Source organism: Sus scrofa, chromosome 1 (genome assembly GCF_054392235.1).
Source record: "Sus scrofa isolate SSC_HxYL_T2T_F1_AM1 chromosome 1, Sscrofa_HxYL_maternal_Yorkshire_Landrace_v2.0, whole genome shotgun sequence".
NCBI classification, from domain to species: Eukaryota; Metazoa; Chordata; class Mammalia; order Artiodactyla; family Suidae; genus Sus; species Sus scrofa.
This window is the reverse complement of record NC_139383.1, coordinates 269,153-294,335: the sequence shown is the minus strand read 5'-3', so window position 1 is coordinate 294,335 and position 25,183 is coordinate 269,153. Positions and strand designations below refer to the sequence as shown.

Genomic DNA, 25,183 nt, shown 5'->3' with positions numbered 1-25,183 from the left:
TGGCCCTAAAAAGACAAGGAAGAAAGAAAGGAAGGAAGGAGGAGAGAGAGAAAGAAAGAGAGAAAGAAAGAAAGAAAAGAAAGTGTTTGGTGTGACTAGATTGTGGGGTAAGAACTGCCAGACTGAGTCACAGGTGGGGATACCTGGGGGCAGAAGGTTGAAGACCATGTGACCGAATTCAGACCCAGCCCAGAAGCCGTGGGGAGACTCCGAGACTCCGCAGGCCTTGAAACAGGGAGAGACATGCCGGGTATGTTTTCAAAACATCACATCGCCTTGGGGCAAAGAGTGGACCACACTGCCGACCACCTTTCGGTAAACAGCTCTGGGACAAGAGTTTATCCACAGAGAAAAACAGAAAATTTATTTATTTCTATGCCTCACCCACCCACAATCAATTTCAGGTAGAATAAAGACTTCGTCATATGGGGAAAAAAAATCACTATATTAAAAAAAAAGAAAGACTTCATTGTAAGAGGCAACCCCCCAAACTGCTTGTCTTCTGCTGTCTCTCTGCTAAGATCAGCCTGAGGCACGACTTAGGGCTCGCATGTTCTTTCTGGACCTTTCCCTCAGCCCGCTTGGGCACTTTCCACTTTTCCAATATATGCAGTGATCTCTTTAATGTCCTATCCTTTAATGTCTGGCTCCCAAAAGAGGGAAAAGCAAAAAACAAAGGGGGAAAACAGGAGTGGGCCCTTTAAATGCCCTGCAGTCACTTCACCCAGGGGGGGAGAAGTGCAAAAACCACGGCTGCCCCCTGCTTGTCTGCACCTCTGGGATCAGGAGCAGTGACTGGTGCTCAGAGCACAAATCCCCCTATTTGCAGAGCAGCGTCCTTTCAGCCACCCAGCTCCCACGACCGAGCGCAAGCTGCTCCAGGAGCACAGGCGCGGCTGTCTCTCAGGGCTGGGGGTGCTCCCGTGGTAAGAGCTGACAGTGACCGGAACTGACCACAACTTATGGGCTAAGCCAGCAACAGACTCCAGGGTTCGCAGCAGTTACACCAGACAGATTCTGGAGGTGCCAGTGTTGCCCAGACAGGGAGAGAGAGCAGCTCCTGTTGTTTCCTGCTCTGCTGTCTTCTCAGAATCCTCTGAAAACACACTTCTCAATGAAATAACACTGTACTTACTCATACATACAACTAGTATTTTTAGAAACATCTTTTACACCTGTTCTTTTACAGGGAGTGTTAGACACAGCACACGTGGTGAATGCATTATTTCACTGAAATAATACCATCCAGATGCAATAAAATTTTTTTTTTTTGTCTTTTTGTTGTTGTTGTTGTTGTTGTTGTTGTTGTTGCTATTTCTTGGGCCGCTCCTGCGGCATATGGAGGTTCCCAGGCTAGGGGTTGAATCGGAGCTGTAGCCACCGGCCTACGCCAGAGCCACAGCAACGCGGGATCCGAGCCGCGTCTGCAACCTACACCACAGCTCACGGCAACGCCGGATCGTTAACCCACTGAGCACGGGCAGGGACCGAACCCGCGACCTCATGGTTCCTAGTCGGATTCGTTAACCACTGCGCCATGACGGGAACTCCCGCAATAAAATTTTGTCACTCAAAAAAATATTTTTGTCGTTGCTCAGTAAGTATAAGGCTTCTGTCATGTAAGAAGAGTATGTTCTAGAGATCTGCCCTGGAACAGAGGAACTGCAGCGCACAGTGGGATTTGCCCTGTTAAGTGTTCTCAGCACACACACACACACACACCACACGCACCCCCCACACAACGCACGCACACACCCCACACACACCACACACACACATCCCACGCACCCCACACACACACACACCCCACACACAACACACGCACACACCACATACACACCACACACACCACAAACACACCACACACACACCACACACACACACACACACACACACACACCACACACACACACCCAAAGGGAAATTTTTGGAGGTGGGAGATATGTTTAATGTATGTTTAACTCCTTGATTGTGGTGAAGGCATCATGGCATAGTCACATGTCCAGACTCATCAAGATGTATATTAAATATGCAAAATGTTGGCATTCCAATTATACCTCAGTCAAGACAAAAACTGCTTTTGAATATTTGATATATGTCACAAATTAAAATATTTTCATTAACTGGAAATTTTCAGTAACAGAAATGGTGCAAAACTCTGTAGAGCAATGCCTCAAAATCCTGAGAGAAATAAAGTGTGGAATATGACTCCACAGGCTCAGCCCCAGCGAAGTCAGACATTCTCAAGTCTGTACTAATTCAGGGAACTCAGGAGTTTTTCAGCAGATTGAAAAATCGACCTAAAGGTGAAATTTAGCCAAACGAGAAATGAATCAAAATTCACAACTCAAAAATGCAATTACTGAGAAAAATCACTAGACAGAATAAACTCTAATTTGAATGCAATCGAAGAGAATATTTGATATTTGGAAGATACTACTGAAGCTTTCCCCCTAAACTCAATATTGAGACTTTTATATAAAAGGTCACCTCAAAGATAAGGGTAAATTTTAATGTCTTAAAGCTATCCTAAAAGGACAAAAGGAATAGGAATAACAGAGGGGCAGCACTGGAAAAGTGTTTTCCAGAACAGAAGAAGGAGATCGGTGCTCTTCCTACGTCGAACGGGACGGTCAGCCACGGTCCAGAGCAAAGCAACGGAAGACACGGCGTGACGTCAAAGGCAGAGAGAAACCTGAAAACCTGCCAGAGAGAAAGGCTGTCACCGCAGAGGAGCTGCCGATACCAGACTTCTCGTCAGCGATAAGAACTGCGGAAACGGAATGGATTAACATCTGCACAGGCCTAGAGAGACTGTCCGCCAGCTGAAAGATTTAGGCCTCTCCCGTAAGAATCAGGGCAAAATAAAGACATTTGAGGCCTTCGAAGACAAGGAGCTGAGCCAGGAGAGATCCCCGCTAGAAGGAAGTCGAGGCATTCTTCAGCCAAAGGTGGCTAAGCCCAGAGCACCACGAAGAATGTGAGAAACGTCCAAGCTGGATGTTGGTTCTTCAGACATTTATCTGAGGCTCTAAAAAATATTTTATAAAAATACCCTTTGCTTCAGAAAATAGGTAAATATCTAGCAACAACAATAATTTGGAAGGAGGGATAGTTTGTGATAATTATAACTTGTTAATTGAGAGAACAGGAGAGACATACGGAATAATTTTCTCCAAAGTTAGAAAAAGACGTAATTAATCTACGTGTTTTAAGAAATTAACAGTGAGCACTATAACAAGTAAAAATAAAATATACAGCTTCAACCGAACAAATGAAGAAAAAGTAGAACACGGAAAATTGTACTAATTCAATAATAGGTAGAAATTTTGCGAGAGAGAACAGAAATCACAAACTAAAGGATATAAATGTATCCAGATATATAGATAACTACAATAAATACAACCAGATTACATGGATTAAATTGTTCTTTGAAAAGATGGAGACGGTCATATTAGATTTTTTTAATTCCAGCTGATGTTTAGAAGAGCCACACTTAAAATTAAGAGTAAAATAAAGTAACAGGAAATGATAAATAACAAAAATATTCATTAGATGAGTGCTATTGTAGTAATAGCTATTAAATAAAATTTAAGGCAGAAAGGATAATAGTGCCCAATAGAGGAAAATCATGATGACAGGAGTAGTGCATCAAGCAGACCCAATAAACATTAATGCACATGTGCACCGAACAGCAAAGCCTGGAAATAAAGCAAAAGGCGCTGGGTTACAAAGAGAAAAGGCAGAAATTTGGTATAAATTTTTTTATTTGTCTTTTGTCTTTTTAGGGCCACACCCATGGCATATGGAGGTTCCCAGACTAGGGGTCTAATCGGAGCTACAGCCGCGGCCTACACCACAGCCACAGACAGCCACGCCAGATCCGAGCTGCGTCTGCGACCTACACCGCAGCTCACGGCAACACCAGATCCTCAACCCACTGAGCGAGGCCAGGGATCGAACCCGAGTCCTCATGGATGCTAGCCGGGTTGGTTAAGTACTGAGCCACGACGAGAACTCCAAAAATCTGGTAGAAATGTTTAATATTTTTTTAGAAAGTGATAAATGGAAGTGGACCAAACATTAAGAGTGATGGAGATTCGTAAAATATAATTAACAAATTTGATCAAATCATCACACGTAGAAGTATGAACACAACATGTATAGATCGTATATTCTTTTCAAGTAAATAGAAACCTTTGCAAAAAATGACCACATACCAGGCCACAAAAAAGCCATCACACGTTTCAAGGTATGAATTTCACAGAACTAAATGACCATAAAATTATTACTTAGCAAAGTATGTGATATAGATCTGAGGCAGCATTTAGAAGGATATTTATAGCTATAAATAAATTTATCAGACAGAAAAAGCCTAAAGGAACTAGTTAAGTGTTTTAATAAGATATAAAGGAAATAAAATGAACCTCAGGAAAACAGAAGGAAGTAAATATTAAAGAAAAAGCAACAAAATTTAAAACGCGTGACCACTAAGACAAGACATTAAGCTGCTCTTTGCAGAAGTACAGATAAGACCCTTGCAAGACTAGGTCAAGAAAAAGAAGGTACACAGTGCATATTTGGAATGAACGGGGAGAATAGTTACAGTAGAGAGACGTTTTTCAAATTACAAGAGAACCCTATGAACATCCATATGCCTAGGGAGCGGCCATGGAAAAGGCAAAAAAAAAAAAAAAAGACAAAAGTGTATTGATAAATTTTTTAATTTCTATAAAATTGATAGTAATTTTAGCAATATAGAGTTTCAAAATTAAACCAAGATGAAATAAAAAACTAAATGAACCTAAAATCATTAAAACTAAAAATTTATTATAGAACTTTTTTCACAAGTTTCCAAGACAATTAACATTCCCCTATTTTCACGTGGAAACTTAAAACGCATGAGTGGAAGCTGAGGAAGCAGCCGTCTCTCCTGTAAATATTCCACGATGCGTGTGAATGGCGCCTCGGTGACCCGGTCTCACCTCCTAACACTGAGCTCACTGCACCCACCATCTGACATCGGCTGACCTGAATCCAGGAGAGTGCGGGACTCTTTCTGCTCACAACCTTGGCATTTTCCTGGGGACACATCATACAGGCTGGTCACTGCCAATCACCTGGCTGTACCGCTGCAAACTTGGAGAAAGCGTCAGCCGAGTTTTGCTGCCATGGCAGAACCGGCCCTGCTTGCTGGCATCTCACCCAGAAGGCCAGGCACAGAGCAGACGCCAGCTCCGGGGGCAAGGGTAGGGCTGCTGACCTGGTATCCGCCCAGGGCCAGCTTGGGACGGCCAGCCTCACAGCCCCATGCTGTCGCCCGGAAGCTCCCTCAGCCCGCTGTTGAGCCAGCGTGGGAGCGGACAGACAGGGGGACCAACGCAGCGCTGCTGAGCCCGCGTCTGACGCTTAGAGCTTTGAAGGTGTCTCCCTAGTGCGCTAGGTTCTAACACCATGCCAACATCACGCCACATGTGGCCTTCGAGACAGATGACAGGGCACTCAAGGCCCAGTTCCCAAGGAGCCCCTCCTATCCCGAGGGTGGGCTGGCCGAGCCGCGACGCTGCCTCCACAGAGGTCACGGGCAGGGCTGTCAGCCTCCGGAGCGCCCGGGCGCGGCCTCGGCCTGGATTCGTGCCCGGCCTCCTGGGAAGCCTGGGGCAGCCACCATCTGTTCTCTCCCTTCCAGGTGTCAGCCTGGGCCACCCTCTGACCCGGCCCTGTCCCCTCAGCCTGCCCTCTTCCCAGCTGCAGGCCCGTGAGACCCCCATCCTGGGCAGCGTCACCTCCTGGAGGCATCCTTAACTCGCCTGGCCTGGTCTCTGCAACTTCTCTCCCCAACTCCCTAGGGTCCTCTGACCTGTAGCGTCTCCCTCCAGCAAGCACCGCTCCAGAACACGTGCCAGCATCGCCTGATCTGCTGCAGCGCCCAAGTGTGGCCGCCCCCCGGGCCTCCTGGCTTCAGAAGTGCCCCGCGTGCTACCCATGAAGAAAGATGAAGCGCCTGTGGACAGTTCCTGACAGAACACGGCCAAACCATCTCTCAGACAATCTTAGACAGAAGAGGAAATGAGGGGACGTCCACGGTGGCCCTCCCAGGAGCGCAGGGCACCGAGGAGAGGCAGGGAAAAGCCGCCTGGCTCGGCCAGGCAGACCTGCACGCCCCAGAAGGGGGCCTCCAGCCGAGTATGAGCGTTTACACTGAGTTCATTAAGATCAAATATGAGCTTTAAAATAAATTGCTCATCCTCACCAGCCACACTTTAGGTGCTCAGTATCACATGCCCCAAAGGCTACTGCGTGGGACCTTCTAGAAAGCTCTACCAGTCAAAGCTGTATGCAGCAAGGCCAGCCTCAGGCACAAGCATGGGAAGAACACAGAACTGGGGGACCTCTGCGCCTCAGTCCCGTACACACGCCCACACAGACGCACGGCACGCTCACCTCTCACACACCCTAAACCACTGCAGCTTGAAAAACAATTTGTGGGGCAACATCGTCCCTCAAAACGTGAATTCAGTGACTCACTCTGCCAGTCACCCTAACCCCGGGGGCGCTCAGACCAGCTCCCCCCCCACTGGAAGGGGCGTTCTTGAAGTTGGGGTGGCCAGGCACCAAAGATGCATCCTCATGGATACTAGTCGGGTTCGTAACCTCTGAGCCACAGTGGGAACTCCCCATCTGGGATTTTAAATCTTTCAACCAAAACCAGTCACTGCCTATTTATGTGGCATATTGCCTAGCTCAGCCCTCTGCTTGTGGCACAGGTTGGCAGGTCCCCTTCTTGGGGCCAGTGGCCATTCTAGGAGCGTTCAGGAAGGAGGAATGGGGGAGGGACTCAGACAGCCACCAATGCCTGCCTGTCCCTGAGTCTCCCCTGAATCTTGTCCCCTGCATTCCTGACCTACATACAGAGGTAGCTCTCAGCCTCCCCCCCCAGACCCGTTCTCCGATTTCACCAACTGGCCTCTGCTCTCGTGACCCAGGCTGGGGAGGGTTCAACTTCCGCACACACACACCCCCACCCAGGGGCTCGGTCCACACTTCTGTCCCTGGCGGCACTTCCGGTCCTCGCTTCTGCCACAGGAGCTCAGCTGGCATCGACGTCAGAATCAAACATCACTTTTCCAGAGAATCTTGGGCCGCAATGAAAATAAAGCAAAATAAACCCACAGCTCCCACCCGAAGCGGCGCCTTCCCCTCCGACAGGTTCCCTTTGGCTTGCGATCCGGTGGGAGAGTGGGGACACTGAAGTCTGGTCTCCCCCTGGAGACACAGGCTTGTTCATGTTCAGGAAAAACTGAGACTGAGAGGGGTCAGCCCTGTGACCTGGCCCCTCGTGTTCTCTAGCCCCCGCGGGCAAGAGGGGTGCAGGCCCAAACATTGGCCCCCGTGGCCAGCGAGGGCTGGTCCCCACCAAACAGGGCCAGGGCTAGGCTCCTGCACACGCTCTGAGGGCTGCGGGTGAGAAGATCCTGCGTCCCCGTGGGAGGGTCCTAACGCGGTGCCTGCGTGCAGGGACGCTGCAGAGCAGACAGCTCTCGATTCTAGGGAAGCGCTCGTCCTGTCGAGAGGGCCTGCAGCAGCCCCGGCTCTGGCGGCGATCGCCGCGCGGGTCTGTGTGAGCATCTAAGGGCAGGTTTGCGCCTGGCCGGGAGCAGTGCCGCGCGCAGCCCTCCACCAAGGCTGGGAGGGGCCTGGGGGCCCGGTGTGTGGGACAGCAGGACAGTCCCCTGCAGGACACAGAAGAGCCGTGTCCTTCTAGTCTGCAGGCCCAGGGACCTGCCCTGCCATGACGTTGCTCCGGTCTTATAATTCGCTTCGTTCTCCCGGCAGGCTCAGGGCTAAAGAAAGTGATTTCAGCGGAAACGTCATTGCCTCGTGAGACCTTGAAGCCTATGATCCTACGCCAGCACCACAGGACGTGACGTTTACAGCAGGCTCTGGGCCCACGGGGACGTGGAGGCTGGTGGTTCGGTGCTGGGGGTGTGAGTCCCAGACCTGCTGCACACAAGTGGGTGACCGGGAAAACGGATTTAAACTCTCCGGCCTTGGTTCCTCCTCGCCGGTTGGCGGCAGGGAAAGCTGTCCTGGGCACGTGTCTGGAGGACCAGCTGCAACTGTTCGGGAGCCGGCAGGCATCTGTTAGGCTCCCTTAGAGCTCCCGCCCCTGAAAGCAAGGCGCTGTGCGCCCCTTCCTCCTGGCGAACTGCCATGGGACGTTCTCCACGGGCTGGGACGGGGGAGCCTGTGGAGATCCCTGTCGCACTCGGGTGGGAAGGCTCTGGGCAGGTGGCGCTTCTGAGGGCTGAAGGGAGCGCACACCTCACGGCCACCTCTGGCTGCCTGAGCAGGTCCTGGGCAGCGTGAGGCCGAAGCGCCGAGTTCTTGGTTGGTGAGAAGTGGGAAGCTGCGATCCCAGCCGTCGTTTCGGCTCAAGGGCTTTGTGATGGGACATTCAGGCCACTGGCTGCCCCAAGCAGACACCTAGCTCCTTCTCAGGCCCAGGTAGCGGGCGGGGAGCACAGTGCCGCTGTCCCTTTCCTTTCAGAAGGAGTGGGGTCACCTAGACAGCAGTTTGCAAGCCCGCGACCCTGGGATGCTGTGATGTAAAGTCGTACAGCGGCTGGACACTGAGGCACCCGTGCTGAGGGAGGGAGAAGCTGATCCGGATTTCAGAGCGATTGGGTCTGAGGCCACACAGGTGAGCTTGCGGCAGCCGAGGAGATTGCACCAACTCCGGAAAGGAGGGAACACGTGACATGGCCACATAAGGCAGGGGCGACCCTGCAGAGGCCAGGCTGGGGGCCACCGGTGAGGACACAGATCAGTCCAGCACAGGGTGGAGTGGCCGGACCCCAGGAGGCAGGAAGGAACGAGGGGGTGCGGAGAGGGCCAGATAACTCAGGGTCAAGGATGGCAGGGCGTGGGCAGGGGCAGGGTGCAGCTGCCCATGAGTCGTTATTTTGTTTCAAAAGCAGATTCCTCGGGAATAAGAGCCTGCTCTTCATGCTAGCACTCCCCGCAGCTTTTCAGAAAAATACACTTGTGAGAATTGCTGCTTTGGACTCAGGAGCAGAAAGGAGGTGCAGAGGCAGTTGGTGCTCCCGAGAAGCATGAAGCCCCACGACGGCGAGGAGAGCTCTACGACGGCCAGGCGAGCTCTGCTCCTGAGAACCGAGCACGTCGCACGTAGCTGGTCACACCCCAGAGCAGCCTAGGGTATAGACAGTCCTGCCCAGTGTTCCGCAAACAGGGGCCCCTGACCAGCAGCCTGAACACTTGTTAGAAGAGCAGGAGGGGGAGAGGGGCATGTAGGAAGCACTTCCTGCATTGCCTCTGAACTTGGCCCCCCACACCCTCTGCACCCCATGTAGCTCTGAGCTGGGCGGGCAGGGCCCACGCTGTGCTCACACACCCCAGGACAGCACAGGACAGAGGCTGCCCCTCCTGACCCCACCTGGCCTCCACATTAACAGAGACTCGGAAGCGGGGGCCACTAAGGATCTGGCTGAGAACGCTGCTCAGGGTAAGGCCAGTCTGCGGCTGGGCCAGCTCTGAGCCCCAGGGGGGCTGAGCCTCCCAAGTGCCAGCGCCACTGCCAGTACAAGAGGACTGGCACCAGGGGCACCCTCATCTGGATGAGGCTGGCGGCCCCCAGCCCAGCCACCCCCCTGCAGCCAACTGAGTCTGCACCCCACCTGCCGCCTGCCCCTGTGGAATCCCTTTGGACTGTGGGCCCCTAATTAAAACGGATGAATGTTCTGGAGCAGAAACTGTGCCTAATGGAGCCGTGCTGGGGCTCCCCTGAGGCTGTGGCTGCTGGCCTGCAACCTAACCAGCCCTTCACAGAGACAGCAGCCACCTGTCCCCGCCATCTGCCACCAGCAGGTCACACCAGGTGAGGCTTCTCACACCTTTAGCACCTCCACCCATCCTGGCGCCAAGGGGACACCCACCTGAGCCCTCACACCACCCCCAAGAGAGGACTCCCACATGGATGAGGCGGGTAAAGGGTGGGCCATCCAGACCCCCTCCGGTTGGGGGTCCCTGTGGCTCCCAGTCCCTTTCACGCACCTGCTCAAGCCTTGGCCACTGCCGTGCCTTTGGGGCGGGGTGGGGGAGGGGCAGGAGGCAGGCCCGAGGGGAAGTCCACTCCTCAGGGCCAGGGCGGAGCCTGGAGAACAGGCTGCTTTCAGGGACCAGACAGGAGGGAAAAGCAGACCTGAGGAGAGAACCATCTGAGGTGGTGTCAAGCTGCTTCCCTTGTTCCGATGCAGCCAGCGTCACGGGGCCTCTATGGCTCTTGAGGGGTGGGGCTTGGAAGCTGTGGGCACAGCGTCTGCAGCCAGCTCAGGGGTCGGGGCGGCAGGGGGCTGCTGGTCCTCCCACGGCATCTCCGGGACTGCCTGGCATGGGCCTAGGGCGTGGACACCAGCACGGCTTCCCCCGCCCCCAGCTCCAGGCCTCCCCTGGCTGCCCTACACTGGAGGGGCCTCCAAGCTCACAGGGACCCTGAGCAGCTCCGCCCAGAGGGTCATCTGGCACGAGGACAGACAGGCCAGTGCTTGTCTCTCAGTCACCTCACTGAGTGCCGGGCACAGGGCTGACACAAGTTCGTGCCTGCTTCTAGGTAGGCGTCCAGCCCTCCTCCGATCCTCACGCTGCCCTGTGCCCTGCATTCCTGGCCCTTGCCTGCAGCCCCAAATTCCTGCCGTGCTGGAGGCAGGATGTTCTCCGCGAAGGTACACAACTCAGGAATTCACCCTCTCACCTGGCCTGTCCCGGCCTGAGCCCGCGGCCTGCAGGGCTCACAGCACAAGTCCCATCTGCTCCCAGGGAGGCTGGGCGGCCGTGACTCAGGGCAGGGAAGTTCCTGGACCTTCAACTCCCGTGCCGGGAGGCTGGGGTAACCCTCTCCAGACGAGGACTTTCCTGCATGCCAGGTTTCTGAGGAGAGGTTGGCGCACAGGTGCTGCGAGAGATGTGGACGTTGATTTGGGGCGGATTTTCCGGTGTCTGGAGCTCGGCTCCAGGTGTTTGCACCCAGAGCCTGAGGAATGCTCTCGGCCGCAGGAATGTTATCTGCTGGGAGGGGCTCGAGATTACAGGGAGCAATCCGGCCATGCAACAGCACAAGCTCCAAAATCAACAAGTTCAGAAGGAACCTGCAGCTAAAAAGAGAGACGTTACTGTGAACAGCTCCCGAAAGCACAAGCCGCGCCCTTCCTCCAGGCTCACAGGAGGCTCACCTGGTTTGAAACCGGCCAGGTTCGTGCACACGGGCTCTTGGTGAGACGCCAGCTCAGCCCTCCCACCACAGCCTCCTCCCTCCTGCCCCCCCCGGGCTCACTGCACAGGTATAATCCTGAGGGGAAGTGACTCCTGTACAATTTTTTGTCTCCTTAAATGAATGGACTTTATAAACAGGTTTTTAATCATTTTTTTACAGTTAGAGGTTGGGTCTCCTAAAGCTGTCCTCGGTCATATTCCTCCTAAGCCCCGCCACCACTTGCCCTTGGCTGCCCCCACGGTGGAACAGCCACTGAACTCTCATCAACCCCCAATAGAGATGCAGGATTTTTGCAGCTGGAAGACACCTCCAGGCTTATTGGACCCAGCACCCTCCCTTTGCACGTGAGGCAAACAGGTGTCCCAGCCTGCCCACCGAGTGTCAGGACCGCGTGGCGCCCAGCCTGGGGCTCTTTGCCTCTGTTCCTCAGCGTGACTCGGGGGTGTCCAGGAGCAGCCAGGGCCATCAGTGCCCGATGCCGGCAGGATGAGTCACGGTGGGGAAATCAGATTGGACTCTATCTCATAAGCCTTCCTTCTAAATCCTAAACCAGCTTCCACTTGCCCTGCTCCGGGCGCCCACGTCCGCGGCTCCCGTGACCCGCCAGCACCTGGCAGGGAAGGGCAAGCCTCGCTCTGCGCAGAACAAGCACAAGACTCTTTTCCGAGATGGCATCTGCTCTTCTCACGACTTATCACGATATTGAACGTATTCGTAGTCTTTAATCAGTACAGACAAAAATATAAGTAAGTCTAAGACATGTTTGGTAAACTCCCGAAAATGGATGAGCCGTGTCCACTGGACCCTGGAATTACTGGGGCCCAATTCCTCTTTCTTCCCACTTGCCCACTGATGCCAAATACTGGATGTCCCACTGCCTTTATCTGTCAGCCCAGCTTACGGCTCTCAAGAATATCCCCAGAAGGGGCTTCATTTTCTTTCAGATGGCGAAGGGGAGCCTTCTCTAAACGGTCCTCAGGGCCAGCCCCAGTCGTTGCCCCGAATCTGCAGGGCACTGTGCCTGCCCTTGCTCCCGCTCATCTCTGAGGTGAAACAGAGCCACACCCAGCTCGGGACCAGCACGGTCCCTGTGTGCCCAGGACCGCCTTGGTTTCGGCACCCCTGGGAAACGTCTCAGCCCCCGAAAGCAGGACGTGCGTCATCTTACATCAAGCAGATTTTTATGCCACGAACCTTTTCAAAAGTTCGCGTGACGTGTTTGGTGACAGAGGGAAACGTGCTCTGGACGCTGGATGGAGCGGCGACAGGAGGAGCGGACGGAGGAGAATTTTCTACAGAAGCTCTGAGCTCCTCCTTCCTCCCCAAGAAGTGCTGTCCTTTTTATTGACATACAACGTGGCTCTGCATTCTTCGGGGAGAGAAAGTCCGGGATCCAACAGGTTTTTCCTTCTCGGATTCCTATGATGTAACCAGCAGGGGAGTCATCTGGACAGCTTTCCCGACGGCAGCAGGTCAGGGGCTGGGGCCGCCTGTTCATGCATAAACATCCCCACTAATTGTCTCTTTGTAGCCTCCAGCTCTGCGGGCTGGAGTGCAGTTGGTTTGGCCCACTCCCCAGCGGGGGGCCTCCAGGCGGAGCGCGGACATCTGCCGGCTCCCAGCACTTCCTGGCCTCCTCCACACTCGGATCCTCTGGCTCGGGGGCCGCGGCCGGGGGCAGGGAGCGCCCGCAGCCCAAGCCCACCGCATGGAGACACCCAGGGTGCCAGAGGTGCCAGGATGGCGGGCTCCGGCGGCGCGGGCAGTGTCCAGGGCAAGACCCCAGCAGTGCCCGGTGCTGCCTGAGGGACGCGGCCATCTGGCCGTGGGGTGAGCCGCTGCCAGCGCGGCGCTGCTTCTCCGCTTTGCCGCTTTGCTGTCCCATCATAGGCGCTGACCCGGGCAGAGCCCCCAGGGAGGGCCTGTCATCAATTCCTCCCCCGTCTGCTCTGTTCCTGGGCGGAGAGCGAGCCGGAAGACTGTGGAGAAATGTGCTCGCGTGCACTCATGTGCACGTGTGTGCCACCCTCACACGCGGTGCCAGCTGCGCAGGGCAGGGTTCAGGGGAAGGCGCACAGACGGGCACAAGGCATCCACGGCAACCAGGGAGTCACTGAGGGAGAACAAGGATGAGCCGACCGCCGAAGGCAACAGACCAGAGAACACTGGGCAACGGAGAGAGGAAGAGGGCAGATGGTCGGAGGCGGCCGTCAGACAAACCAACCAAGAAGGATGGACAGCAGGAGCCTCCTCGCCCTCGGCCCCGATCCAGCACCTGCACCGACCGGCATTGACCTCGCGCCGGGCAGGGGACCCGCCGCATGCGCCCCTCCGCTCAGCGTGTGTTCTTGATCATTTTCAGCATGTTGGCTTCCCAAGTTCACCAAGAGCTCATGGCCAAAGCTGCACACACTCGGAGTGGGCAGAACTAAGCGGTTGAGGGAAGGCTTGCTTTTTCCAGTGGATGAGCCTCGAGGGCTCAAGCTGGCTGGAGTCTGCAGGAAGAGGCCTGCTGGTTATCTGCCCTGGCATCTGGCCTCACTCTCAACTCTGACCAGGGGAGACCCCTGCCTTGGAGCCAGGCTGTCCCTCTGCCCTCAGAGGAGCGCCCACCTGCAGCACGTCAGCCCTGGCCACTGCCCAAGCCACCCCTTGCAATGGAGCTTGCCCCATGCTCCCCAGTGCTGGGCAGAAGCTCCCAGATGCCCAGAAAGAAGCCTCGTGGAACAGCTGACCAGGTAAACCTGTTCCGGTCAAGGGGGCTTGGTGGTGAAGTAGCAGCCCCATCCGCCTGCTCCTCTGTTCTCATCTGGTGTCCACACCAGAGGTGTGCCATCAGAACAACCTGCCAGGTGCCAGCAGTGAGCTCAGCTAACCAGGCCTTTGGCTTCAGCCTCACGCCATGACGAGAGGAGCCATGCGCACCCCAGGTCTGACGACTCACTCGGAAGAAAGATGGGTCAGGGTGAATGAGTTTGTTTGTCTGGTAAATTCTTGGGAAATTGTTCCCTGCGTGTGTGCGTGTGTGTGCGTGTGTATCTATGCGTGCATGTGTGTGTGTGTGTGTCTAGGTGTGTATGTATGTTTGCATGTGTGTATGTGTGTGTGTGTCTAGGTGTGTATGTATGTTTGCATGTGTGTGTGTGTGTGTGTCTAGGTGTGTATGTATGTTTGCATGTGTGTGTGTATCTATGCGTGCATGTGTGTGTGTGTCTAGGTGTGTATGTATGTTTGCATGTGTGTATGTGTGTGTGTGTCTAGGTGTGTATGTATGTTTGCATGTGTGTGTGTGTCTAGGTGTGTATGTATGTTTGCGTGTGTGTGTGTGTGTGTGTGCCTATATCTGTATGTGTATGTGTGTTGTGTAACATCCACACAATTCGCTTTGGGCTGTTTGCTTACCTGAGATTCCTCACCTCTTCCTGGCTGAGGACAGAGAAGCAAGAGGCACCACAGGAACATGACTCAGCAGGGGCGACCCCAACACTTAGGGCCTTGACCTCTCATAAACAGGCTCAAGTGTGGAAAATTTGCCAGAGCCGGGAAGAAACTGGAAATTCCTTAAGACTAGGACTTTTTACTTTGCAACATTTCTAATTCAGAGGATCTGGAAAAGAGGAAAACAGGGCCACCCCATCTTGGCGGTCTCTTGTGTGGTCGGGTCTGCCCTTTAGACACGTGGGAGCCAGCGCGTCCATGTCCTCAGGGTCGCCAACCACTCACTCGTAGGATGCTCTTCCTCACTTTCAGGCGGCACCACGACAGCCCTCTCCGGTTAGGAAGGGGTTGGAAAGTGGGGACTCAGAAGAAGCTCCAGTTCATTTTGCTCATGTTCCCATCAGCTCTCTTCAGGAGTTAGACCCCTGATTGCAGGCTCCTTTAAAATGTGGGCCTCTTCCTCTGCTGAGTTTATTCTAGAAGCTTTCAGAGCCTGCAGACACCCGTCTAGGTCTGGGTTGTTGCCGCAGCTAGAGGTGAGATGTGCTGAAACCCTGCCTCCTTTTCTGGGCAGTGGAGGGACAGCTCATGGGCCTCAGCCCTGCCAGGGAGGAAGGTGACCCTCCCCAGGTCAGGAGCCAGGAGGGACTCACACGTCTTCAGAATGAGGTGACATTGACGCAAAGCCACACCTGCGAGGCCGTAACTTGAGCTCTGCGGCTGGTGGTCCCTGGTGGTGGTGAGTACGATGGCGAGGGGTGTGCTGGCCCCCATGTGAGGGTGTGCACGCACGAGCACACGTGTGCCTCTGTGGATCCTGGAAAGCATGGCATTCCCGGTGCCAAGATCTGTATCTCAGCTGCAGATGGGACCCTGCCCCACCCTGGGGCTGCAGGGATCAGGCAGGTGCTTGCACACAGACGAAGCCCTTGTGAAAAGCTAGCCCACCCGACAGGCTTTTTTGGAGCTATTGGTGGTCCCACTCAGGCTCTCGCAGACTGGCTTCTGAAAAGCACTCCCTGAAATTGTCGGTCAGGACAGAGCCGGGATGGCCCCAGGGCCCATGCGGTCGAGGATGCAAGTCAGCTGAAGATGCAGCTCGTCCGCCAGCAGCCAGATTGTGTGTGTCTGAGATGAGCTGTTTATACAAGTTTGCTGACATGTTTTCCCAGTGGGGCCTTAAGTTCTGAGCGACATCATGTGTGTCTCTGCAGAGCAGAGATGAGAAGGCACAGCCATCACAGCAGAGCTGGGGACGTGGGGACGTCCGTCAGCCTCCAGGGTGAGGCACACACTGCATCTGGACCCTGTGCAGTGAGGCGTGTGCTATCCGAGGCTGGCCGTGCCCGACTCCCTGCACAGGGGGCTCGTGCCCTGCCCACCACAGAGCCGCCCCACCAGGGCGGCGGTCCCCTGCGACGGAGGGCCCCCCACGCTGCCGGCCGTCGTGTCCACATGCCTCCGCCAAGTCACACCCAGCACCAGCAGAAACGTCTACAGAGAGCGCAGGAGTTTCCAACTGTGGGAAGTGGATACTGGCGCCTGTTGACTCAAATTCTTCTTAATTTTTATTTTTCCAGCCGCTGCGAGACTCCCCGAATAATTCTCTCAGGTCTTCTGATGAGCAGTTGCCATTTTCCCTTTCAGAAAACTGGGAGAGGAAGGACCCGGGCAGACCCTGGCGGCAGTGGGGGGCAGAGCCGGCCTGTCCCCGGCCTCTCCCGCCTGCGGCCTTGGTCCCTTCCGGGGAAGCGATTTGACCGCAGAGCCGAGTTCTCCACCTGCTCCAGGCACGTCAGAGGGGCGCCCTCACCGTGCTACAGACGGACGCTCGCCCCTCAAGGAGTCACCCCAAGTCACACGCCTGCTCTCACCGCCCAGGTGTTGCACCAGTAGGGTGGTTCAAGGAAGTCCTGCGGGAGGGTGGGGACGGGCAGCGGCTATGGGAGCGGAGAGGGTGGCGGATCCACACAGGCTCTGGCGCACCCTCGCCATGGCCTTTAAAACGAAGCCCTAATGGTCATGAAGTTAAGCCATGTGACGGCCAGGCCCAGGCGTGTCACACCCGCCTCGTGGCAGGTCGTAAAAGGGCACACGTATCTGCTGCCGACCGTAGAGGCCTGTGGGTGCGCACCCAGGGCTCTGTCGGTCAGGAGCCGGCCTGAGGGACCAGGGATCATGGGGTTCGATTCCGAGGTGCCGGTTCGAGGGCAGAGCTCCCTCCTGAAGGAGGAAGTGTGGGGAGGGAAGAGCTGTTTGCTAACAAAGCAAATGCTGTGAATCTGGGCCCAGCACCAGCCCCTCTCCTGGGGGGACAGCCCCCCACCTCTTTTGCTCCCTTTCTTTCCTTGCTAACCAAGGCCTAATGTCCCCTCGAGCCTTTGGTCCAGCAGTCACGGGCGGCTCTTTAGCAGCTCTGGTGGATGGAAGCCCCCAAAACTCAAGGGGCAGCACGGCAACAACAGCTCCTCCCTGGTGGCCTTCTGCCCAGCCTGCCCCTCCCAAGGACCTGTGGCCCCCAGAGCCAGCGCCCTGCTCTCGACAGGATCCATATGCTCCCAAGGGCTGGGCCTGGTTCTGCCTGTGGGCCCCGAAGGCTGGCACTGCGGGACCCAAGGAGAGCCCAGTGACTTCTCTGCTTGGGGTCACTTTCTAGAAATTCTGTCTGAGTTCTAGATGCTGAAATGTCCAGACGCATCATAGCGACTGGAAGGCACATAGTCAGACCAGGGAGATGCTGAGGCCAGAGGCCTGGCGGGTTTGCTCTCAGCCCTAACCCCTGTCCAGAGGGGAAGCTGCCAGCAGCTCGTTTGGGTGGTCTCAGGCTGAGAAGCCTGCTTATTGACCAGGTCCTCTTCAGCCCTGGATGAGGTGTGGTGTCCAGCAAGGGCACGTCCAGGCCAGAGTCCCTGCTGGAGCCAGCTGACCAGCCTATAAGAAGGAGCCCCAGGCAAAGTGACTTGTTCTGTTAACAGAGAGGTATTCTTTAGATCCTCGTGGGAAGGAAGCCCTGAACGGTGCTATGAAGCCACCATCGCAGAAGACCAGAAAAAAACACCCAGTCGGGTGCTGGCCCTTCTGCCTAAGGGGTCACCCTGCGCCCGAGGGCAGGACTGGCTTCAGCAACATCTGCCCTGTTGCCACTAATACGCGGTCACTGTCTCGGTCCTGCAAAATAACTGTGTCATCTAGTCAGCAGATTTAGTTCTTTAGTTTTGGCCTAAATGTGCCTATCTCTCATCTGTGTTCCGCCACCTCCCAGAGTCTCCTACATCCCCAAATCCTGACTTTGTCGTCCGCCCCCGCCCCCCGCCCAGGGCTGTCGGCACCACACGTGGCCTCCTTTTCGGGACCTACTGGGCGCCAGTGGATTAGAAGCCACGCAGGAGACGGAAGTTTCAGGTTAGTGGGAAAACCCCTGGCTTTTTTGAAACACTGTCCTTGCGCTTAATTTTAATTTCCAGACCCTGGAAAACATTGCCTATGTGAGAATGGACCACAGTCACCAGTCGGCCGCCAGGAGAGCGACAGGCTGGCTTCCTCTCCCAACTCAGGTTCCCAGACACGACACCACAGGGGCCTCGGGCCGCGTCCGCCTGGGCGGGTCGCACTGAGATTTCGTCTGGGAGCCGAAGGTTCCCGGGGGGGCGGAGGGGGGGATGCCCGGGGGGGGCGGAGGGGGGGATGCCAGGCGCGGAAGGACCGCCGAGTGGCTGAATTAGATCCTTGATTTCATCAGCTGCCTTGGGTTGGCTGTGATCCTCTTTCGTCAAAAGGAAGCCTCGGTTTCCCTCATTTTGACTGTCGGGCTGAAACAGCAGCTTAACAGAAACACCCAAGCGTCACGACAACACACTCTGTAAAAATGGGGCAAGAGCAAGACAGGACTCCCTGCAGAGGCGCTCCCCCTGCACAGGGACTGAGACCCAGGGGACTTCAAAACAAGGCCCCTTTCAACTAAGAGCACAAGCATCGCCTGCGTACGCCAGACACGGGGCCTCTCGCACACAGGGCACTGGAACAGATCACGCTCCCCAGTGCGGGAAGCTCACTGTTTCTTAGAATAGCCATCCATAAAGTTAGCTTTGTGGCTTACAAAAAAGGACCAAGTCATGGATGTGAAGAAACGCCCGCCTTTGGACGCCCACCGAGCTTTCCCACGCGGGGCGCCCTCGGCCCCTGTGTGGGGGCCTCTCAGGTCCACGCCCGCTGCCATGTGACCTTTTCGAGCTCCCGCTCCCTCGGCCAGGTCGTCTGTTTTCCCTTCATTGTTCTGCTACTTCTAACTGCAGTTTCAAAGATTACACGACTGCCCCAAAGACCCCGAGCACGAAACTGAAGCATTTCAGGAAGGTGGTTGACCCACCGCTAGGCCAGAAGCTGTGGCTAAATCTCTGCCTTCGCTGGACTTTGGCAGAAGATTTTTAAATCTGCAAAAGATGTCACACAATTGGATTTTACTTGACGTGATGACAACTTCATTAAAATATTTAATTAATAAAATATTTAAGAAAAAAATGTGGCCCCCAAAAAGTGTATTTTGGGAGTTCCCATTGTGGCACAGTGGTTAATGAATCCGACTAGGAGCCATGAGGTTGCGGGTTCAGTCCCTGCCCTTGCTCAGTGGGTTAACGATCCAGCATTGCCGTGAGCTGCTTGCGGTGTAGGCTCAGATCCCGCGTTGCTGTGGCTCTGGCATAGACTGGTGGCTACGGCTCCGATTAGACCCCTAGCCTGGGAATCTCCATATGCCACGGGAGCGGCCCAAGAAATAGAAAAAAAAAAAAAAAAAGTGTATTTTGAAGAAAATGTAAGATTCCACCAAAAGTAGAAGCAGCTTCAGAACCCACTGGATTTTTTTGTTTCCTTATATACCTTTTCTTTAAAAAAAACAACAAAAACAAAAAACAAAAACAAAAAACGCTGCCAATTAGATGGATTTAAGATTCAACCAAGGCATTTTTTTTTTATTCAAAGGATACCGTTGTGGTTTGAGGAGGCAGATTTAGAGCAGATCTAAATCTGTGGATTTAGAGCAGAAATCCTTCCCTGCTGTGGCCTGATCAGCTATTGATTAGGGAGGGTTGCTGACCTGCCTCGTCAATGGCAGATAATAGACGTGCTGCATGACAGACCCAGCGCAGCGTGTCTGTTGCAGGAGAGTAAAGCCGACTTTTGTGGCGAACCAAAGGCTCTGGTCTCTCGAGGAAAAGAAATGTTAATTGAAAAATCCTTCAATAGGTGAAGGCGCTGGAGCCGCTGCACAGAAAGGTGTGAGCTCCCGGTTCGAGGGCAGGAAGAAAGGGCCCTGCCGCCCGAGCGGGGGCTGCTCTCTGATGCTGCTGATTCATTTCCCACTCAGGGGCCGGGGGCCTGGGCCTTTCAGCAAAGGGGCCTGGACCGCAGGCCTGGCGCTCGCTGCTCAGGGAAGTCTGAAGTAATTGGCCCCTTGACAGAAAGTAAAACAAAGAAACTTCCTATTGGGTGCCGGGAAATCGGACCTGCTGATTTACATATGTAATCAGCGCAGGGCCAGCTTCTCTGCTGCCAGCAAAGGGCCTTTGACAGTCTCATGCCACCGTTAGCACGTCGCAGAGTCACCCTTGGGAGTCCAACAGGGCGTCTACACACTCCCCGGGGGCCTGGGTGAGAGGCAATCAAGTATAGACAGATGAGCCAGGGAGAGCAGGACTGACCCCCGGACGCCCCTCTCCGGAGCCCTGGATACTCCTCTCCCGCGGTCCACGTGGGCTGGCTCAGGGACCGGCGCCCCCTGAGCTCTCCCATCCTCTGGCCTGAACCTGTCCACACTGCTATCCAGACTTGATGAAAAGCAAACATTTCGATTCCTTCTGGGCCTTTGCAGTTAGGACCGGCCCAGCTCCAGGTTTGCCGGCTCACTGGGGCGTCAAGAAGCAGGAGGGGTGGTTCTCCTGAAGGTTGCGGGCTCCAGAGCAACACACGGCAGCAGGACGCCTGCTGAGCCACTGAACCGCAGAAGCCAAGGCGGCTCCTACCTGCTGGCCGGGAGCTGTTGGTCCCCAACACCTGCCTGTGATCACTTCCCATTGCCTCTTCCCTGCATGGAAAACAGCCAGACTGACTGAAAGTGGCCGCAGATGTGGGGGGTGGCCGCCAAGTGCCCGTGCCCAGAAACACACCCAGGAGCACTAAGTGCTGAGCAAGGGCCTCCAGAGCCGCCCCCTCTTAGCGCAGGGCATCTGTCCTGCGAAAACTACAGGGCATGTACATTTGGGGTTTTCCTCTCAAACTCTCACTTCTTGCAGACTAGGAAAGGGAACTGTGGTCGGGACGGGCGTGTCCTCTGTCCCCAGCGACCTTCAGACTTTAGGAGGTGAGAGGCAGGCGCCTGGTGCCTGGCTTGGGTTGTCCCGGGGTCATGTGAGCTGCGGGGAAGCAGCTTACGACAGAGCTTGTGAGAGGCGGCCTTGCACGGGGTCTGTGGCCCTGTGTCCCAGGACCTTGCAGGGCCATGGCCAAGGACAGGCCGCCTGCCTCGCCTCTGGAAGAACTGCAGGAGCGATCGAGGTGAGGCTCCTTGGGCCTCCTTGTATGCTGTTAGAACAGAGCACCGTGCAGCGCCGTGGCTAAGCCTTGGGGCCTGCGAGGCTGGGTCAGTGCTGCCCCATGTTTGCCCGCTCTCGGCTTCTGCCGGTCAGAGGAGTCCGCTTGTAACCTATCGTCTTGCTAGAAGCCTTAGTGGGGTGGGAGTGGCTCTCAGCCCCAAACAGCGGCCTTTCCTGCTGGAGAAGAGGGATTCCCAGAGGGGAAATGGCCAGAGAGCTGCCCTTGACCCCTGATGACTGCAGCGGCCCCCTCCTTCTGCTGGTAGGACCTCACTCCTGGCCTGTGGCTCCATCCCTTCCAGGCCACGGCTCATTGGTCAACTTCTTAGGACCATGCCCATGGCCACTGCCATTCTCAGACCAGCTCATGGCCACTGGCTGAGAACAGCCACAGTCCCAGTGGTAAGCAAAGTTGTCTCTCTGGACCCACGGCCCAGGAGCAGCTCAGCACTGGCCTCCTGACTAGGAAAGCACCAAGTCCCCACCTGGAAGGACTCTAAGCAGAGTTCCCGTCACCTGACATTCTCCGAGAAGCAGGCCCTGCAAAGGGACAGTAGCTATTACTGAGGCCCCAGGCAGGGGGACCAGGAGCCTGGAGGTCACTCTTTCCATGAGGCGGCGTCTCCACTTCATTGGGACTTTTAATCAAACGAGAACAAAGGTGGTTCCTTGCAAACTCAAAGTTGCGCCTGCTTCCAAAGTCCAGAGACGAAGTTCTCTAGAAGGAAAGGGACAGATTCCTCCAGAAAGAAAGCCAGCAGCGGATGCTAACGATGTGGATGTGGCTCACAAAGCCTCTTTCTTCCCAGCTGAACCATGTCTGCCAGAGAGCCATGTGTGGGCCCAGGTGGCTGTCAGCACCAACGCCTTCAGCGGCCTTGACCTCGGAAGTGGTGGGGGGTGACGTTGGAGGGGCCAGCACCCCGCTCCTGGGCCTCTGGGGATAAAGGCTCACATGAGGCATCAGGAGGAGCTACTTGACAAGAACAGCTAGAAAATTCCAGAAATTAGAATGAGAACTCATTCATACCAAATGCACTTATAATTTATAACCAAGTACACACAGAAGAGAAATGTCCAATGAAAGTGTATTGGTTAAACACACTCAGAATCTACACGATGGAGAGTTCTGTGTAGAGAATATTCCAAAGCAGCATAAGCAGCCATCCAGCCCGGCCCGGACTGAGGCCAAAGAGCTTACTTTCTGAGAGGCACGAGCCCTCTGACAAGCTGAGGAGAGAAACAGACCAACTCCCCAGGAAAGCTCGCAGGTACCTACTCTTGGCCCACAGTGTGCAGAGCTTCACAGTAGCAAGGAAGCCAACCGACTGCTGTGCTCCCCGAGGACAGGCAGGTGGCAGCCAGGCCGTCCAGTCTGCTCAGACCCAAGGGTTCCCTCCTCCTCATGCTGGCCTCATCTGGAGAGGAGCCCAGAGCCTGGAACTCAGGTCCCCAGACCCTCAGGCTCAGGGTGAAGTGTTGTCCATGCAAGTGACTCTCCGGCCCCAGAACTAGGAAGGAAGAGGTGATGCCAGAATCCCCCCTGGATTCTCGAGTCCTCTGGTAAATGGAGAGAAGAGGACAAGCCCCTGGGGAAGAGGGGTGCCGGGGCGTCCTGCCCATGTCCTCAGGCCACAGCACCAGACCCAGTTGGACTGCCCGAGCAAGCCCTCCTCAGCCGTCAGAGGACAATGGGGCCGCGCTTCTGAGAAGCCGATCGTCATCACTAGGGATTAAGTCTGGAGAGGGTTCTAGAACAGCCAGCTCACCCACGGGAAGTACAGTGAATAACGAACACGTATTTTCATAGCTCAACTTCATAAGTATTAAGAACGTAAAATAAAATGTACAAATTTGCAAAAATCTTTAAGTAGCTAGGTTTATTGTTGGCAATGATATAGGACATACACGCTGCTGCTAGGAAACACACATGTGCTCAGATTTTTGGAGGACAGTGAAGAAATCAAGAACCTTGAAAGGGTTAATGCTTTCAAAAATTTTTTGAAATTTTCTACTTCCTAAATTTTTTTTTTTTTTTTTATCTTTTGTCTTTTTAGGGCTGCACTCATGGCATATGGGAGATTCCCAAGCTGGGGTCGAATCAGAGCTATAGCCGCTGGCCTACGCCAGAGCCACAGCAACACCAGATCTGAGCCACGTCTGCGACCTACACCACAGCTCATGGCAACGCCAGATCCTTAACCCACTGAGCGATGCCAGGGATCAAACCCGCAACCTCATGGTTCCTAGTCAGATTCATTTCCTCTGCGCCACGACGGGAACTCCTACTTCCTAAAATTTAGCTTAAAGAAATGATTATAAGTTTATACCACATGTTTATACCAGGACATTCATAACAGTTTTATTCAGTAATAATAATAAATACTATAGTTGCCTAAAAGGGATGCATAATCCATGAGCAATAAACCTCAGGTGCAGAAAGGGGAGCAGAATAATATACACAGAGTTGTGACTAGCACCCCTGTGGATTTTTTTCTACTTGTCTCTGTTTCTAAATGAGCAGCTATTACTTTCAAACTGAGGCAATACATTTTCTTTTTAAGTGTACAAGTCACATCATGATTTCCTTCCTCAAGGGAAGGAAGGATGAGACGAGACCACAGGTTCCTCCACTGCTCTCCCCCTGGGGGCCGACCAGCGCCTCCCACCTTGGCAAGAAGACCCGAGAGAGCAAACTCGTGGGAGATCCTGCTGGCTGTGTGGACCGGGACTGTGAGGCCAGCCTCTGGGGCTTTGAACTCACTTCTGAGAGCTTCTTGACCTGGGTTTCATGAGGCACATCAAGTGTGTCCACATGTCCCCACACACTCAAGCACACACATGCTTACACACGAGCACACACACTCACGCGCGCCCCGCATGCCAGCAAGCTTCCTTCCGCAGAGCAAGGAGGCCCCAGGGCAGACGCCCATCCCAAGAGCCACCTCCGCTCCGTCGGGACCTCTGCTCAGGACCCAGGGCTACAAGCCTCCCCGCTCAGCGCCCACGAGGTGGCAGGGACAGTCTCCTCTGGGAGCCACAGGCCTTGTGCAACAGCCCGAAGAGAAAGGGGCAAACGACTGCCCCTCACAAAAGGACGGTGGATAACGTGTCCACCCAACCAGGAGCCTTTCGAAATCTCACGTTTGGAATTGGCTGACATCAATTATTTAAACACAAATTGAATTAACAAAATATTCAACATGTGTTCTCCTTAAACTCTGCTAAATCTGATGGGACATCTAGAAGCCGATCGAGGGGTCAGCCTGAGGAAAGAGGGGAGAGGCCGGGGGAGGGGCCGAGGGAGTAAGCGGCCCAAAGTGGCTTAATGCTGCGAGGGCCGAACTTCCCAACCCCGAGGGGCGGGTGATTAATGCTGCCACCAAATGTATGCCCGTACCTGACCCTGATCTCATCAAATCCTGCTGCCACCATCTGCTGTTTTTAATTCCTCTGCAATATTTGTATTTGCTGCCTCCCTCCAACAAAGGCGGGGGCGGGGAGGGCTCTTCCCCGCTCAGGGTGGTGTGAGCTGGTTGGCTGGCGGAGCCTGGCCAGAAGCATCTGTTGCTCATAGCCCTGCAGCATCTGCTACTATTTCTCACTTTCCCCGCACGCTGTGGGATACGGTTTCTCCCAAAGGTGGCCTTTCCACGCTCACTGTCAATCCCATCATTGTCCGCCCCGCCGTTCCCACGGTGCTGGCCTCGTTACCATGCTGCCGGCCTTTGCTCGCTGGCTGTCTGTAGCCCGAGATATTGTGTGATTGGGTTATGCCGTTAACCCTTTTCCTACGCGTCAGGACGTTCATTAAGCCTGGCAGGAGAAGCAGACTGAGAGGGAGGGCCCATTTCTAGGAAGCGAG

The 25,183-nt window shown here is 54.7% G+C and overlaps 2 long non-coding RNA genes across 3 annotated transcripts; one reads left to right on the top strand and one right to left on the bottom strand.

Moving 5' to 3' along the window:
* Positions 1–4,810: 4,810 nt before the first annotated feature.
* Positions 4,811–12,865, bottom strand: LOC146405846 (uncharacterized). 2 transcript variants are annotated; one of them, XR_014839189.1, is made up of 2 exons: positions 11,669–12,865; positions 4,811–11,174 (listed from the first exon to the last, which is right to left on the bottom strand). It is a non-coding gene; the product is annotated as an uncharacterized LOC146405846 (long non-coding RNA). The 2 variants fall into 2 exon arrangements; XR_014839188.1 differs by having other exon boundaries at positions 12,488–12,760.
* Positions 12,866–12,895: 30 nt separating this feature from the next.
* On the top strand, positions 12,896–19,249 carry LOC146405845 (uncharacterized). The gene is made up of 3 exons (XR_014839187.1): positions 12,896–16,612; positions 18,049–18,133; positions 18,471–19,249. It is a non-coding gene; the product is annotated as an uncharacterized LOC146405845 (long non-coding RNA).
* Positions 19,250–25,183: the final 5,934 nt, after the last annotated feature.